The sequence below is a fragment of the Typopeltis vanoorti genome, chromosome 3 (genome assembly GCF_054136105.1).
Source record: "Typopeltis vanoorti isolate ZY-2024b chromosome 3, IOZ_Tvanoo_1.0, whole genome shotgun sequence".
In the NCBI taxonomy this organism is placed as follows: Eukaryota; Metazoa; Arthropoda; class Arachnida; order Uropygi; family Thelyphonidae; genus Typopeltis; species Typopeltis vanoorti.
In genome coordinates this window covers 138466927-138486129 of record NC_143551.1, presented here as the reverse complement: position 1 = coordinate 138486129, position 19203 = coordinate 138466927, and the positions used below count along the sequence as shown (strand labels likewise).

The 19203-nt window shown below is 35.2% G+C and overlaps 1 protein-coding gene across 1 annotated transcript in view; it reads left to right on the top strand.

The window, feature by feature from the left end:
* The window catches only part of LOC150108598 (lamin-like), a 118734-nt gene that overhangs the window by 58420 nt on the left and 41111 nt on the right, over positions 1–19203 (top strand). The gene's annotated exons all lie outside the window — the stretch shown is intronic.

Here is a 19203-nt window from a genome sequence, read left to right as displayed (position 1 = left end):
TTTAATAATGAGGTGTTGGCAACTGGTATACAGTGATATGACTTCTGCATTACTTCCACCTTAGTATCACCACCTCTGGGTCTGGCTCCCACTGATGAGACCTCAATAAAGGTCGAAACCGGTCTGGGTAGTGGCCCTTCCTTTAATGCATAGGCATTATACATCTCCGCAAGGAGATGTGCTTTGCATTATGGGAGATACTAAGGCAAGTGATCAGAACTCAATCCACCTTTACCACGAGTTGCCCCAGTCCTGAAAATACTTCAGGTGCAAACTTTGTTTGCTTACACTTGGATAAAGGATTAAGCCAAGTATATAATTGGTAGCATAGCTAAGTGAAAAAACTTCCATCAGTTTATGCTGTTATATATTAGTGTGTCTCTTTGTCTATAAGACATGAAGAAAACCTCATACATTTTATCAGTAATACATGCCATTTTTCGTTTATTAATATTACATGATCAGTTTCACCTTTTAGGTTCTGTAACTTATGGTATGTCTCGAATCTCTTTTATGAAAAAAGTATCATCCGTGCCATTATAAACAAATTTTGAGGTTGAATGTATCAAAATCACATATAAATTCATTAAAATAAGATCATTAGGTCTACATTAACTGTATGTTAGTTTTCTGAAATCTGCTTGGTTCCAGTACATTGGTAGATAGAGACAGGGCCAATAATTTCATATGATAGCAGCTGCTAAAAGAGTCAAAAAGCATATAGGATATGTGTTTAGAATACATATAAAAAAAATATTTTTTGGAGGGGTGGAGGAAAATCTGTAATATTTAACTCTTTCCATCATAAAATCAAATTTACATTGGAATTGGAAAACAATCGTCAACTACCCTTTTTAGATGTACTAGTTAAAAGAAAAGAGAATGAATATATCAAACTTACGATATATAGAAAACCCATATTCGATACTGGACAGTATTTCCATTATTCTTCTAATTATCACCATACACAGAAATACAGCATCATACATATGCTAAGAAACAGAGCCCGAAGTATAGTCACAGAAGACAACGACGTACATACAGAACTTTCCCTTATATCTAAATCTCTATCACAGAATGGTTATCCCCAAAACATAATCAATAAAATTCTCTACAGTAACAACCTCCAACAACAACTTAAAGCAACTCAGCACATTTCATCCATCGTGTTACCCTATGTTCGCTCAGTCTCCACAAAAATAGCTAGAATTATGAAGCCTTATAACATCAGAGTTGTTTTTAAACTGACGAGTACCACCAGACAGTTCTTACAATCCCCTAAAGATAACGTAGCTTTCTTCAAATATGCAGGTGTTTATTGCATACCATGCACGTGTGGACTATCCTACATAGGCCAAACTTCGAGAAGCCTAGAAATTGGAAAGAAAGAACATGTTGGAGATATCAATCGCAACAGAACAGACACCTTAAGCTTGGCACATCATTTCTCAACTTCAAACCACGCAATAGATTGGGATAACATAACAGCTCCATGCCATATATAGAAGAGGATTACAGTTGCAGAACTTTTAAAGAAGTTGCAGTAGTCCTACAAACAGGTTGTAACCTTAATCGAAACCAAGGGGTTATATTAAAGGATATGTAGAAAAATCTGATTAACTCGTTAAGTTTAGCGGAGCTACATTACACCAAAAATTATGTAATGCGACTTTGTAAAAATGACTGACTCTTCACGCTTCATGTGTATCATATCACGCGAGCCTTCCAATATTGTCTGTTGTTAACTGTTATGGCATTCCTTTTTTATTGCATTTACTGGTAGTTTTTTTACCTTCTCGTCTTGACAAAGCTAGTCAGTTACAGCTAGCGAAACTAGTAAACGTTTTTGTATATATGTGTATTAAACCTATGGTCTTGTAATCCAAATAGTATGTCTTAATTTTAATGTACGTTGTTAATGGTTCTGATTCTGCATATTCCATCACTGGGTAAAAAATAAGCTAATTATACCACTGTTAGCTGCTCATCTATTTTAGGTTATTGTAACCCTATTAGCTGATTATGGTATCTCAAAATACTCCTGAGTACTCTCAAAAGATAAACTATATACACATATTCTGTTCTTATTTTATTCGTCACATTTTATTGTAACAATCAATGATAATTGACAGAACAGGCATTTGTAATGACCAGCATGACCCAATAGGTGTAATAAGTGAGATAAAAATATAAAGAAACTGACACATCATAAAATCACCATTACATAACTAAAACTGTTGACTAACATAAACCTGCTTTTCTGATTTTTGGTACCAGTCAACTAAAAATTCTTAGTCATTTTGCTCGTCCTCGAGCGAAATGACTAAGAATTTTCCACCCATGAAAGGTTATTTGCAAACCTATAGTACATTTTGTATTGTGTGCAGTCTAAGGATTTTTTTTTTGTCTATTTTTATCAATAATGTATCATCATCGTCGTCAATTCCTGACATTTACCCTCAAGGGGTGTATAGGATATAATAGTACTACATGAAAATCAATCTGTTACCTGTCAAGTCTCAAACATTGTCAGATATTACATTTCTATCTTTTAAGGCACTTTTTACCTTATCAATCCACCTTTGTCTTGGTTTTTTTCTGGGTCTTTTTCCTGCTAACCTAGCAGAGAACACATCATCATCATCATCAAATTCCTGCTATCTACCCTTAAGGGGTGTACAGGATATGATAGTACTACTTGAAAAAAAATTACATCATTACTAACTTCCTATCTACAATTTTCCTCCAAATCAGTCTGTTACTTGTCAAGACTCCAACATTATCAGATCTTATATTTCTATCGTCTAAGGCACTTTGTACCATATCAATCCACCTATATCTTGGTCTTCCTCTGGGTCGTTTTGCTGCCAACTTGGCAGAGAACACTTGTTTTGCTAATCTTTCTTCGCCCATTCTGTTTAAGTGACCATACCACCTGAGATTAGCTCTGCTAACACATTCCTGGATGTTGACAATGTCAAGTTCTTTCCTAATATCCTCGTTTTTAATATGATATTGCCATTGATGCCATCTGTTCACGCCTATAATCTTTCTCAGAACTCTCATATCTGCCGTCTCTAGTCTTTGGTCAAGTGCTTTACTTCTGACCCAGCTCTCAGATCCATAAGTTAAAACTGGTTTGAACACTGTCTTGTATACAGCTAATTTAGTGTTCCGACTAATTTCTCTCTTATTCCACATGAATTTATTCAATTTGACTTCCTACCATGCCAGCTTTGTTGATTCTGTTGTCTATTTCCATATTTAATTTACCATCTTCAGTAAAAATCGTGCCTAAGTAGCTGAAATGTTTTACCTTGTTCCACAGGTTTTCTGTTCACAACACAGTTGACATTTTCAACGATTCTACCTATTTTCATTGTCTCTGTCTTTTTATTGCTGACCTTCATACCATACCTATTACAACAACTATTCAATTTAGTCAGGGAATCTTGCAGACTTGTAGTGGATTTATTTAGAAGTATAACATCGTCTGCATAATGCAAAGAGCTGAAATTAACATCTCCAATTTTGATATCATGTTTAATACCACTTTCCTTCATAATGTGATCCATATAGAAATAGATAATAAATAACAGAGGGGATAATGTACATCTTGTCTCACACCAGATTTAACATTAAACCATCTTCCTGTACTTCCTTCAATTCTAACTGCTGACTTTCAACTCAAAAAAGACTAAGTATTGCTTGATATAATGCCCCACTGACACCATATAATTGTAGCGTATTGAATAGCTTCTCTCTTGGCACCTTGTTATATGCCTTTTCCAAATCGACAAAACTTAAATACAGATCTCTGTTATATTCCCATGCTTTCTTGACTATTTGTCGTAAAGTGAAGATCTGATCCTGACAGCCTCTATTTGACCTGAATCCAGCTTGTTCTTCACCATCTTTCCTTCCACAATTCTTCTCAACTGTTTCTCAAGTATACTTGCATAGATCTTGCCAGGAATACTCAGTAGGGAAATACCTCTGGAATTCTCACATTCAGTTTTATTTCCCTTTTTACATATGAGTACTATGAGAGCTCTACTCCAATCATCAGGAATTCGTCCCTCTGTCCAGGCTTTCTGAACTATGTATTGCGGCCACTGTAAGACTCTTATACCACCATACTTCAGCATTTCTGGTCGAATATCATCTACTCCTGCTGCCTTTCCACATTTCAAGCTTTTGATGGCTTTTTCTACTTCAAGTATGGATATGTATTCCTGATTGCATGCCTGGTCAGTGTTTTTTACCACTGTGCTGTCATCACTGCTTGTTTCATTTAGCAGTTTTTCAAAGTAATTACTCCATACTTCAAGGATATCTTTTTCTCCTGTTTTCATGTCACCTTTATTATCTTTAACTTCCTTTTACAGCACTCTTTCCTCCATTCCTAAGCTTTCTCAACAACCTCCAGAATATTTTGCCACCTTCTTGATATTTATTTTCTATATTCTTGCCAAAGTCCACCCATGACTTTTGTTTAGCTAGTTTTACACAGTGTTTAGCATTCTTGCATTTGTCTCTGTATTCTCTAAGAGCACAAGCTGACTTATTTGACAGGAACTTTTGATATGCTTTCTTCTTTTCCTTCACTGCCTCTTTAACTTCCTGTGTCCACCAGGGAGTTCTGATTTTTTTATCCTTGCAGACAACCTCACAACATGCCTCTCTTGCAGAATCAATGAATGTTTTCTTCAGAGTTTGCCACTGAATCTCCAAGGTTTGATTCCTGTTCTCAATCTCTTTCATATTTTCTTCAATAATCTTTGTGTATTTTAGTCTACAGTTCACATCTGAGAGATGCTCAACTTTTATTCGCTTTAAAACTTTCTTACATGTTATTCTTTCCAATATGAAATTCAATTTTATCCTGCTCAAGACTAAATAGTGATCACGTCCAATTTCAACTCCTCTGTACATTCTGGTGTCCTGCACCAGTGGAAAAACATCACTATGAACAATAACATAGTCAATGAGACTTTTCTTATTCCTTGCCTCTTCTCTCCATGTGAATTTGTGCACATTTTTATGTTGGAACATGGTGTTAGTAATAACCAGTCCATGTCCTGAGCAGAAATCCAACAGATATTTGCCATTATTATTAGCTTTGCTCTTTTTCTCCAAATTTTCCCAAAATATTTTTGTATGTCTCACAATCATTTCCTACTCTGCTGTTTAGATCCCCAATAAGGACCAACTTTTCCTATTTCATTTTGTCAGTTGCTTTTTCTGAAGCCTCAAAAAACTCCTCCACTTCTACCTTAGTGGAACCTTCTGTGGGGACCATAGGCACAAATAAGTCTCATTGTCCAGTTCCCCATTCTCATATTTCCACATTACTCTACTTGAGACTGACTGCCATTCAAGAAGATTAGCCTCGTATTTTGTGTTGAATACTTTAGCAGAGAACCCTTGTTTTGCTAATCTTTCCTCTCCCATTCTGTTTAAGTGACCATACCACCTGAGATTAGCTCTGCTAACACATTCCTGGATGATAACAACGTGAAGTTAGTTCTTTCCTAATATCCTCGTCTGTCATATCTGCGGTCTCTAGTCTTTGGTCAAGAGTTTTACTTCTGACCCAGCTTTCAAATCCATAAGTTAATATTGGTTTGAACACTGTCTTGTATACAGCTAATTTATTGTTTTACTAATTTCTCTCTTATTCCAGACAAATTTATTCAGTTGACTTCCTACCATACAGCTTTGTTGATTCTGTTGTTTATTTCCATATTTAATTTACCATCTTCACTAAAAATAGTACCTAAGTAGGTGAAATGCTTTTCTTGTTCTATGGGTTCTCCATTCAAAATACAGTTGATATTTTCAATGTTTCTGGCTATTTTCACTCTTTGTCTTTTTTATGCTAAATTTCATACCATATCTATTACAACAGTTATTCAATTTAGTCAGGAATCTTGAAGACTTGTGGCGGAATTATTTAGAAGTATAACATCATCAGCATAAAGCAAAGAGCTGAGATTAATTAACATCTCTAATTTTAATATCAGGTTTAATACCACTTTCCTTCATAATGTGATCCATATAGATAATGAATAACAGAGGGGATAATGTACATCCTTCTCTGACATCAAATTTAACATTAAAACATTTCTGTACTTCCATCAAATCTAACTGCTGACTTACAACTCAAATAAAGACAAAGTATTGCTTGATATAATGCCCCATTAACAGAATATAACTATAGTGTTTTGAATAACTTCTCTCTTGGCACCTTGTGCCTTTTCCAAATCTTAAATACAGATCTTTGTTATATTCCCATGACTTCTCAACTGTTTGTTGTAAAGTGAAAAAATATGATCCTGAAAGCCTCTATTTGGCCTGAATCTTGTTCAGCTTGTTCTTCACCAAGCTTCTGTTCCACAATTCTTCTCAACCATTTCTCAAGTATACTGGCATAAATCTTACCAGGACCACTCAGTAGAGAAATACCTCTGAAATTCTCACATTCGGTTTATTTCCCTTTTTATATATGGGTACTATGTACTCTTCTCCAATCATCTGGAATTCATCTCTCTGTCCAGACCCTCTGAACTATGCAGTGCAGCCACTGTAAGACTTTTATACCTCTATACTTGAGCATTTCTGGTCGAATATCACCTAGTCATGATGCCTTTTCACATTTCAGGCTTTTGATGGCTTTTTCCACTTCAAGTATGGATATGTATTTCGGATTCCATGCCTGTTGAGTGTTTTTTACCACTGTGCTGTCACTGATTGTTTCATCTAGCAACTTTTCGAAGTAATTACTTCATACTTCAAGGATATCTTTTTTTTTCAGTTTTTATGTCACCTTTATCATCTCTAGTTGCTTTTGCAGCATTCTTTCCTCCATTTCTAAGCTTCTTCAACACCCTCCAGAATATCTTGCCACCTTCTTGATATTTATTTTCTATGTTCTTATGAAAGTCTTCCTATGACTTTTGTTTAGCTAGTTGTACACAGTGTTTAGCTTTCTTACATTTGTCTCTGTATTCTGACTTATTTGTGAGGAACTTTTGATATGCTTTCTTCTTTTCCTTCACTACCTCTTTAACTTCCTGTGTCCACCATGGAGTTCTGATTTTTCTATCCTTGCAGACAACCTTACCACATGCCTCTCTGGCTGAATCAATCAATGTTTTCTTCAGAGCTTGTGCTAAATCTCCAAAGTTTGATTTCTCTTCTCAAACTGTTTCATTTTTTCTTGATTAATGTTTGTATATTTTAGTCTACAGTTCACATCTGAGAGCTGCTCAACTTTTATTTGCTTTAAAACTTTCTTACATATTCTTCTTTTCAATATACTGCTCAAGACTGAATGGTGATCACTTCCAATTTCAAATCCTCTGTACACTCTGGTGTCCTGCACCAGGGAGAAGACATCACTATCAACAATAACATAGTCAGTGAGACTTTTCTTATTCCTTGCCTCTTCTCTCCATGTGAATTTGTGCACATTTTGATGTTGGAACAAGGTGTTAGTAATAACTAGTCCATGTCCTGAGTATAAATCCAACAGATATTTGCCATTATTATTAGATTTGCTCTTTTCTCCAAATTTTCCCAAAATATTTTTGTATGTCTGTCAATCATTTCCTACTCTGCTATTTAAATCCCCAACGTTTTATTTTTCATTGTGTCAGTTGCTTTCTCTAGAGCCTCAAAAAATTCCTCCACTTCTACTTTAGCAGAACGTCTGTGGGGGCACAAATAAGTCTTTCATTGTCCGGTTCCCCATTCTGATATTTGCCCATATCACTCTACTTGAAATTCCCTGCCATTCAAGAAGATTAGCCTCGTGTTTAGTGTTGAATACAATGGCTACTCCTTCTTTTCCTTGATTGTCATTGCCTGAATATAACATTTTGTGTTTATTGCTCAGAAAGATCTCACCAGCTTTTGTCTTTTTTTGTTTCAGTCACCCCTATTATATTGATCTGGTACTTACCAACCTTTTCCTCGGTTAGCTCCATTTCTGTGCCATTCAGGCTTCTTATTCTGATGCTACTGATCAACTCTGGTGATATTGAGTTGGGTTGTGTTTTAGGATTTGTTCTAGTAGCTGATGTTTTGCTCTTTGACCTGGTTCCCTGGCAAAAACAACAGGGGTTTTGTTGAACCGGATGACTCCCCAGCTGGCATGAAATTCTGTCATGTTGTACCATCATTTAATATTGTGGTTTAAGCCAATAAGAATACAATTTGGTCAGCTAAATCCCAAATTGCTAGCCTATCTTCATTCATTCAGTATCTAGGTAGATACCTAACAGGGTGCACCACGAGAAGGTGAGGATTGGACATTAGGTCAGAAGCTCTGATCAGTTCTCCGCATTCCTTTAAAGGCTATGTAGAGGTCTCCTCTCAGTTATACAGCTTTGATCCTTAAGCACCCCTTATATATTGTATCTTTTAAAAAATATTTTTACATAGTCCAGAAACTATGCTCTATAGACTAAACATGAACCTTTTGAAGCCATTTCAGGCCTCTAATAAGTGGGACAATGGTTTCATACTGGGTGATGAAAAATCACCCTGATAATAGCTCTACATGTCTTATGTCTAGCTTTCTATTAACAGTTTTGTTTCAGAATAATCTTATTCATCTTTTGATTGCATTTGTCATCATTTGATCTTATTTCTCAGTTTCCAATACTCTTAGATGTTATATATTTCTCTGCATTCTTTTTCCTCCCATGCTAACATCAAATACTTCTCTTGCTAACCTTTTCTCTATTAAGACCATATCGTCTTAGGTAGCTCTGCTTGCAGATTCTTGAATTCTAACATTAAATTTCTTTCTAATATCTTTATTTTTCTTATGATTCTGTAATTGATGTAATCTTTCCACTCCTGATTTTTCTCAGGAGTGGAAAGATCACATATATTACTTTCATATATGTGATCTCTAGTATTTAGTTAACTCAAAATTGGGTTGAGTACTGTCTTCTATACTGCCAGCAAACTAGCAGTATACTGTTTTGGCAGATTTTCTCTCTTATTCCAGATATGTTTACTCAATTGGCTAACCAGCTTTGTTTATTCTGTTCTCTATTTTCAGATTAAATTGCTATCTTTACTAAAAATAAAACTGGCCTTGAACATATTTGGTAGTAGTTACATGTACAGTTCTATAATAAGAATAAATATGAATTTTTGTACATCATGGAAGTCTATGTTATTGCCTCCCTAGATGGCCTTATGTCTTCTGGTAAAAAGACCAATAACAAATAAAACTATCCGAATAGCTGCATTTTTTTTTTTTTTTTTTTTTACTTTTCTGTTAAAATGCAGTTGATATATTCTATATTCCTGCCTATTTTCATAGTTTATCTTTTTATTGCTGATTTTCATACTAAATTTGTTACGTCAGTTAATTCGGTTTAGCAAGAGTCCTTCATGCTTGTACTGGATTTATTTCGGATTATAATATCTGCATAAAATAAACAGCTGAGTTGAATTACTCTAATTTTGATCTCAGCTCAAATGCCATTACCTTCATAATGTGATGCATATAGATGATGAATAACTGGATGCTCATGTCTCACACCTGATTTTACATCAAACTCTTCCTGTGCATCCTTCATTCTAAGTGTTTACTTACAACTGAAGTGCAGGCTATATATTACTGTGTGTAATTTCTCAGTTATACTGTACAGTTGTATTGTTTTGAACACTATTGTTGTGTGATGCCATGGGACACAAGCAGATATAAATGCATTGTTGGATTTAGAAGTCCAAATTTTGCTTCTTTATGAGGACTCCTTCAGTCATTTAACACTTTCTAATTCTTTGTGTATACTCTATACCAGTTCCTGAGTCCATCATGGAGTTTGATTTTTCTATTCTTGCAGACAACTTAACTACATGCTTTCTTATATATACACAGACTAGCTCAGTCAGCATTTTCATCAGTTTGCCACTGTGAGTCTCCAAGGTTTAATTCTTATTTTCACTCATATTGAAGGCCACAGTTCACCTTTGAAAATTGCTTGACTTTTGATTCTTTTTAAAACCTTCCTGTGCATTTTTGACATCATATTAAGTTTTATCTTACTCAAAACTAAATGCTCACTATTTCAAATTTCCTGTATAATCTTGTGATGTGAACCAGTAAAGATATTGCTATCAGCAATAACATACTTAATGAGACTTCTTATTTTCTTTGAGCTTCCCTCCATCGAAATTTATGCACATCTTTATGTTGGAACATGGTGTTTGTAATGACTAGTCCATCTCTTGAAAAGAAATCCAGCAGGTACTTCTACTTTTATTGGCTTTGCTCTTTTCTTCAAAAATTCTCAAAACATTTCTATATGTCTGGTATTAATTTTTCTGTTTTTCTTGTTTAGATCTCCAACAAGAACTAACTTTATCTTTATGCCAGTTGCCTTCTATAACTTGAAAAATTTCTTTCTCATTAAAACCTTATGTGGGACTTTAAACACAGATAAGTCTTTGTTGTCCAATTCCTCATTTTGATGTCTGTCCACCACTACTTGATATTGCTTCTTATTCAAGAAGATTTTCCTTGTGTTTATTGTTGAATGTATATTTTATGTCTATAGCTACTCCTTCCTTTACCTGATCTTTATTGCTTGAATATTACACATGTTTGTTATTTAGAACAATCATCATCATCATCAAATTCCTGCCATGTACCCTCAAGGGGTGTACAGGATATGATAGTACTACATGAAAAAATTACATCATTATTAATTTCCTATCTACAATTTTCCTCCAAATCAGTCTGTTACTTGTCAAGACTCCAACATTATCAGATCTTATATTTCTATCGTCTAAAGCACTTTGTACCGTATCAATCCACCTATATCTTGGTCTTCCTCTGGGTCGTTTTGCTGCAAACTGGCAGAGAACACTTGTTTTGCTAATCTTTCCTCGCCCATTCTGTTGGAGTGACCATACCACCTGAGATTAGCTCTGCTAACACATTCCTGGATGTTGACAATGTCAAGTTCTTTCCTAATATCCTCGTTTTTAATATGATATTCCCATTGATGCCATCTGTTCACGCCTATAATTTTTCTCAGGACTCTCATATCTGTGGTCTCTAGTCTTTGGTCAAGTGTTTTACTTCTGAGCCAGCTCTCAGATCCATAAGTTAAAACTGGTTTGAACACTGTCTTGTATATGGCTAATTTAATGTTCCGACTAATTTCTCTCTTCTTCCATATGAATTTATTCAATTGACTTCCCACCATACCAGCTTTGCTGATTCTGTTGTCTATTTCTATATTTAATTTACCATCTTCACTAAAAATCATGCCTGAATAGCTGAAATGTTTTACTTGTTCGACAGGTTCTCCATTCACAACACAGTTGACATTTTCAATGATTCTGCCTATTTTCATTGTCTTTGTCATTTTATTGCTGACCTTCATACCATATCTATTACAACAGCTATTCAATTTAGTCAGAGAATCTTGCAGACTTGTAGCAGATTTATTTAGAAGTATAACATCGTCTGCATAAAGCAAAGAGCTGACATTAGCATCTCCAATTTTGATATCATGTTTAATAGCACTTTCCTTCATAATGTGATTCATATAGATAATGAATAACAGAGGGGATAATGTACATCCTTGTCTCACACCAGATTTAACATTAAACCATCTTCCTGTACTTCCTTCAATTCTATCTGCTGACTTACAACTCAAATAAAGACTAAGTATTGCTTGATATAATGCCCCATTGACACCATATAACTGCAGCATATTGAATAGCTTCTCTCTTGGCACCTTGTTATATGCCTTTTCCAAATTGACAAAACTTCAATACAGATCTTTGTTATATTCCCATGCTTTCTCGACTATTTGTCGTAAAGTGAAGATCTGATCCTGACAGCCTCTATTTGGCCTGAATCCAGCTTGTTCTTCACCAAGCTTTCCTTCCACAATTCTTCTCAACCGTTTCTCAAGTATACTTGCATAGATCTTGCCAGGAACACTCAGTAGGGAAATACCTCTGTAATTCTCACATTCAGTTTTATTTCTCTTTTTATATATAGGTACTATGAGAGCTCTACTCCAATCATCGGGAATTCATCCCTCTGTCCAGGCTTTCTGAACTATGCATTGCAGCCACTGTAAGACTCTTATACCACCATACTTCAGCATTTCTGGTCGAATATCATCTACTCCTGCTGCCTTTCCACATTTCAAGCCTTTGATGGCTTTTTCTACTTCAAGTATGGATATGTATTCCTGACTGTATGCCTGGTCAGTGTTTTTTTACCACTATGCTGTCATCACTGCTTGTTTCATTTAGCAGTTTTTCAAAGTAATTACTCTAAGGATATCCTTCAAGGATATCTTTTTCTCCCGTTTTCATGACACCTTTATCATCTCTAATTCCTTTTACAGCACTCTTTCCTCCATTCTTAAGCTTTTTCAACAACACCTCCAGAATATTTTGCCACCTTCTTGATATTTATTTTCTATATTCTTGCCAAAGTCCTCCCATGACTTTTGTTTAGCTAGTTTTACACAGTGTTTAGCATTCTTGCATTTGTCTCTGTATTCTCTAAGAGCACAAGCTGACTTATTTGACAGGAACTTTTGATATGCTTTCTTCTTTTCCTTCACTGCCTCTTTAACTTCCTGTGTCCACCAGGAAGTTCTGATTTTTGTATTCTTACAGACAACCTCACCAAATGCCTCTCTGGCAGAATCAATCAATGTTTTCTTCAGAGTTTGCCACTGAATCTCCAAGGTTTGATTCCTGTTCTCAAACTCTTTCATATTTTCTTCAATAATCTTTGTGTATTTTAGTCTACAGTTCACATCTGAGAGCTGCTCAACTTTTATTCGCTTTAAAACTTTCTTACATGTTATTCTTTTCAATATTAAATTCAATTTTATCCTGCTCAAGACTAAATAGTGATCACTTCCAATTTCAAATCCTCTGTACACTCTGGTGTCCTGCACCAGGGAGAAAACATCACTATCAACAATAACATAGTCAATGAGACTTTTCTTATTCCTAGCCTCTTCTCTCCATGTGAATTTGTGCACATTTTTATGTTGGAACATGGTGTTAGTAATAACCAGTCCATGTCCTGAGCAGAAATCCAACAGATATTTGCCATTATTATTAGCTTTGCTCTTTTCTCCAAATTTTCCCAAAATATTTTTGTATGTCTCACAATCATTTCCTACTCTGCTATTTAGATCCCCAACAATGACCAATTTTTCATTGTCTCTGTTGCTTTTTCTAAAGCCTCAAAAAACTCCTCCACTTCTACTTGAGACTGACTGCCATTCAAGAAGATTAGCCTCGTATTTTGTGTTGAATACTATGGCTACTCCTTCTTTTCCTTGATTGTCATTGCCTGAATATAACATTTTGTATTTATTGCTCAGAAAGATCTCACCAGTTTTGGTCTTTTTTGTTTCAGTCACCCCTATTATGTCGATCTGGTAATTATCTAATTCCTCAGCTAGCTCCATTTCTTTGCCATTCAGGCTTCTTACGTTGATAGTACTGATCTTTAACTCTGGTGATGTTGAGTTGGGGTTTGTTTTCAGATTTGTTCCAGTAGCTGACTTTTCGCTGTTCGCCCTGGCGAAAACAACAGGGGTCTTGTTTAACCGGGCGACGCCCCAGCCGGCATGAAATTCTGTCATGTTGTACCATCATTTTTTATTTTGGTTTAACCAATAAGAATACAATTTGGTCGGCTAAATTCCAAATTGCCAGCCCATCCTCGTTCGTTCAGTATCCAAGTAGATACCCAACAGGGTGCACCACGCGAAAGTGAGGATTGGACATTAGGTCAGAAGCCCTGGTCGGTTCTCCACATTCCGTTAAAGGCCATGTGGAGGTCTCCTCTCAGTTATACAGCTTTCACCCTTAAGCATCCCATTTTGAACAATTTCACCTGTTTTTATCCTCTTTATTTCAGTAATGCCAATTATGTGAACTTCATACTTCTCCAATCTTCTTCCTGTTCCATTTAATTTCTTTTTCGTTGATGCCTATTACATTGATGTTGCTAATCTTGAATGCTGCTGATGGTGATTTAGAGTTCATTCCAATAGTAGCTGGTTTGCCATATTTCTCTGATGGAAACAGCAGGGAGCATTTTTAACTGAACATTCCTCCAATCAGCAGGTAATTCTATTATGTTGTATCATTGTTTTGTTTTGGTTAACTATAGGATGCTATATTTAGAAAATAATGATCCACATCATCATGCTACACTTTTCTTTCAGGGAGAGAGAAGTGTTACATGAAGATAAACCTTGAATGACAAGCAATTACAAGGCAAATGTAAGCACATTTTAAAATTTGTAATGGCAGTCCGACTGATATGTCCATCTGTTTCCACAGACAATCCCATTAAGAAAGAAGCAGAAGAATTTTCTAAGGCATTAAAGAGTGCAAGTGGCAAAAAAAAAAAAAAAAAAAAAGGAAAAGTTGATTCTTGCTGGAGTTTAGACAGCAGAACACGTTATGAATATGTTTGGGAAGATTTTGAAGAAAAGAGTAAACTAATAGGAATGGTAAATATATGCATCATCTCTGTCCAGGACATGGATTAGTCATTACCAGTACAATGTTCCAACATAATGACATGCACAAATTTACATACATACAGAATAAATAAGAAGTCGTATTATGTTATTGTGGATGGTAGTATCCTGTGTGTTTCAGAATATAGAGAGAGTATATGGGGGATTTGATATAGGAAGTGATCACTATTTAGTTTACAGTAGAATTAAAATAATTATCACAGTGAAATGAAATATTTGCTTCTTTTTAAAAACTGTTGTACAAAGTCAAACAGTTTCATAGGTTATTTGTAGACTCAGTATACAAATATTATTAAAGAAAAATATGAAACTTTAAAAAAAAAAAAAAAAAAAAAAAACCCTTAGCCCACTGGCAAAACCTGAAGAAAACATTCATTATTTCAGCCAGAGACAAGTAATATTGTTTGCTAGGATAGAAAAATTCAAACTTCATAGTGGTCTCAAAAAATCAGTGGTGTTGGGGGGGGGGGGGGGGACAGTCCCTGGAAAACAAAAATCAGCTAACACCTTTTATTCCCATATAGGGAGTAGGCGAGGGGACATTTTAGCCCTCTCTAACTTTTGGACACTGAGTGGGCAGTTCAATCTCCACTGGTACCCAATAAGAGATGGCTGTCCCAAGGCTATCACTAATTGATGGCACGCAGTAAAGACAGATGGCTCAACAAGTGCCGCCATCTTGTGGTCCCTAACACAATATATTTAATGTCTGAAATAGTGTGGGTTCTACAGTCGATTTTCTTGAGTTTACGGGACGAAAAATCAAAGTTTCTGGGAGAAAAAACCTGCTTGGCCGTGCCAGAGATCGACTAACTCGGGAACCAGTCAAAAAAAGACAGAAAAAATTTCCTCTAGTCGGCGACTAGATTTGAAATCAAGTCTTCCTTTGTACAGTCAAATGCCGTGGTGTGCAAACGCCACATCCACTGAGTTACACAGGCTCGTAAAAAAAGAAGAAAGCTTTATAAAAAAAAATCTTAGCATATAAGTCAACAGATGCCTTGAAGGAACACTGAGAAAATCATAATGAAGCTATGTATGAAATTAGGTAATTAAGTTTTGGGGAAAACTTTGGAAAGAACATAAAAGATTAATTTTGTCACCTGCATGATATTTATGTTATGGAGATTAATGAAAAAGCTTAGAAATTGAGGAAGCATATTGTAAAGGAATCGAATAATAATGGGGACATAAAAGCTGAAGATAAATATTCTAAATGTCCAGAGTAATTACTTTGAAAGGCTTAATAAATAAACAACAATGTAGAAAATAGTCAAGAAGAATGCAGTTAGGAGTAAATATCAATACTTAAGTAAAAAAAAAAAAATCTATCAAAAATGTTTAAAATATTAGAATGGCTGCTGGAGTGAATGATATGAACTAGAAATGTTCAAATACAAAGGTATAAATCTTTTAGTGGCTACACTGCATCATTTAAAAGTCCTAATCAGAATGTCAAGTTCTATGTGGTTGGACTAGAGCTATCATAATTGTATCTTTAAAAAGAAATTAAAATTTAATGTAAGAATTTCTCTACTGAGTATTTAAGATTTATGCAAGTATATTTGAATAGAAGCAAACACAGAAAAAATATTTGGCAAAGAATGAGTTGGATTTTGGCTACATAATAGTTGTATAGATCAGAGTGGCAGTTTAAGACAAATAGTTGAGAAATCACAGGCACATAACAAGGACCTGTATTAAAATTTTTGTGATTCCTGAAGGCACTATAATAAACACTATAGAGTAAATGGGACATTGTACAGTACATATCATCAATTTCCTGATTATGTTACCCTCAAAAGGTGTTCAGGAATCACAAGTGATGTGAAGTCATTAGCCTCTAAGGCAAGTGATGTGAAGTCATTAGCCTCGATATGAAGTTTACATTACTGTAAATTAAAGATGCCAAGAAAGTATATTCTTGGATTAATCCTTTATCAGTTTGCTTATAAACAAACTTTGTTTATAAGCAAACAAAGTTTGCACACGAAGTAACTCCATGGCTGGGCAACTCGTATATAGAGGCTAATGACTTCACATCACTTGCCTTAGTATCCCAGAATACATATCCTTATGGACATGTATAATGCTATGCATTATGGTAAGAATCGCTGCTCAGACCGGTTTCAACCTTTATTGAGGTGTCATCAATAGTAGCCAGACCCAGAAGTGATACCAAGGTTGAAGTAATGCAGAACTCATATTTTCTTATATGAGATGCCAAAAGGAGTCGCACCTTCTTACTAAAATATTCTATAATCATTACGTTCCTGTCAACAATTTTCCTCCAAATTAGTTTTTTCCTTATCAGTACTCCAATATTGTTATATCTAACATTTTATTCTTCTAAAGCACTTCTGACTGAATCAATCCACCTAGATCTTGGTCTTCCTCTGGTTCTTTTTACTGCTGTCTTGGCACTAAACACCTGTTTCACTAACCTTTCTTCTCCCATTCTGTTTACGTGAAATACCTCCTTAGATTATTCCTGTTCACACATTCTTGGATGTTAAGAATGTCAGGTTCCTTCCTAATATCTTCATTTTTAATATGACTCTTCATTGATGCCATATATTCACTCCCCTAATTTTTCTCAGAACTCTCATATCTGTGGCTCTAATCTTTGATCATCATCATCAAATTCCTGATATATGCCCTCAAGGAGTAGACTAGTATTATATGAAAATTTACATCATTACTAACTTCCTATGTACAATTTTCCTCCAAATCAGTCTGTTACCTGTCCAGACTCCAATATTATCAGATGTTATATTTCTGTCTTCTAAGGCACTTTTTACTGTATCAATCCACCTATATCTTAGTCTTCCTCTGGGTCTTTTTTCCTGCCAACCTTGCATAGAACATTTGTTTTGCTAATCCTTTCCTCTCCCATTCTGTTTAAATGACCATGCCACCTGAGATTAACTCTGCTAATGTGTTCCTGGATGCTGACAATGTCAAGTTCTTTCCTAATATCCTCATTTTTAATATGATATTGCCATTGATTCCATCTGTTCACACCTCTAATCTTTCTCAGGATTCTCCTATCTGTGGTCTCTAGTCTTTGGTGAAGTATTTTACTTCTGACCCAGCTCTCAGATCCATAAGTTAAAACTGGTTTGAACACTGTCTTGTATACAGCTAATTTAGTTTTTTGGCTAATTTCTCTCTTATTCCATATAAATTTATTCAGTTGACTTCCTACCATACCAGCTTTGTTGATTCTGTTGTCTATTTCCATATTTAATTTACCATCTTCACTAAAAATCGTGCCCAAGTAGCTGAAATGTTTTACTTGTTCTATAGGTTCTCCATTCACAATGCAGTTGATATTTTCAATGTTTCTGCCTATTTTCACTCTTTGTCTTTTTAAAGCTAAATTTCATACCATATCTATTACAACAGTTATTCAATTTATTCAGGGAATCTTGCAGACTTGTGGCAGATTTATTTAAAGTATAACATCATCTGTATAAAGCAAAGAGGCTGAGATTAACATCTCTAATTTTAATATCAGGTTTAATACCACTTTCCTTCATAATGTGATCCATATAGATAATGAATAACAGAGGGGATAATGTACATCCTTTTCTGACATCAGATTTAACATTAAAATACCTTCCTGTACTTCTATCAATTCTAACTGCTGACTTAGAACTCAAATAAAGACTAAGTATTGCTTGATATAATCCCCCATTAACAGAATATAACTATAGTGTTTTGAATAACTTCTCTCTTGGCACCTTGTCATATGCCTTTTCCAAATCTATAGAACTTAAATATAGATCTTTGTTATATTCCCATGATTTCTCAACTATCTGTTGCAAGGTGAAAATCTGATCCTGACAGCCTCTATTTAGCCTGAATCCAGCTTGTTCTTCACTAAAACTTATCTTCTACAATCCTTCTCAACCGTTTCTCAAGTATACTTGCATAGATCTTGCCAGGAACACTCAGTAGGGAAATGCCTCTGTAATTCTCACATTCAGTTTTATTTCCCTTTTTATATATATATGGGTACTATGAGCTCTACTCCAATCATCTGAAATTCGTCCCTCTGTCCAGGCCTTCTGAACTATGCTGTGCAGCCACTGTAAGCCTTTTATACCTCATACTTGAGCATTTCTAGTCGAATATCATCTACTCCTGCTGCCTTTCCACATTTTCAGGCTTTTAATGACTTTTTCTACTTCAAGTGTTGGTATGTATTTCTGACTGCATGTCTGGTCAGTTTTTTATCACTGTACTATCATCACTGCTTGTTTCATTTAGCAATTTTTCGAAGTAATTACTCCATACTTCAAGGATATCGTTTTCTCCTGTTTTCATGTCACCTTTATCATCATCTCTAATTTTCCTTTTACAGCACTCTTTCCTCTATTTCTGAACTTCTTCAGAAATAGAGGAAAGAGTGCTGTCAACAACCTCCAGTATATCTTGCCACCTTCTTGATATTTATTTTCTATGTTCTTGCCAAAGTCCTCCCATGACTTTTGTTTAGCCAGTTTCACACAATGTTTAGCTTTCTTACATTTGTCTCTATATTCTATAAGAGCACAAGCTGACTTATTTTCCAGGAACTTTTGATATGCTTTCTTGTTCTCCTTCACTGCCTCTTTAACTTCCTGTG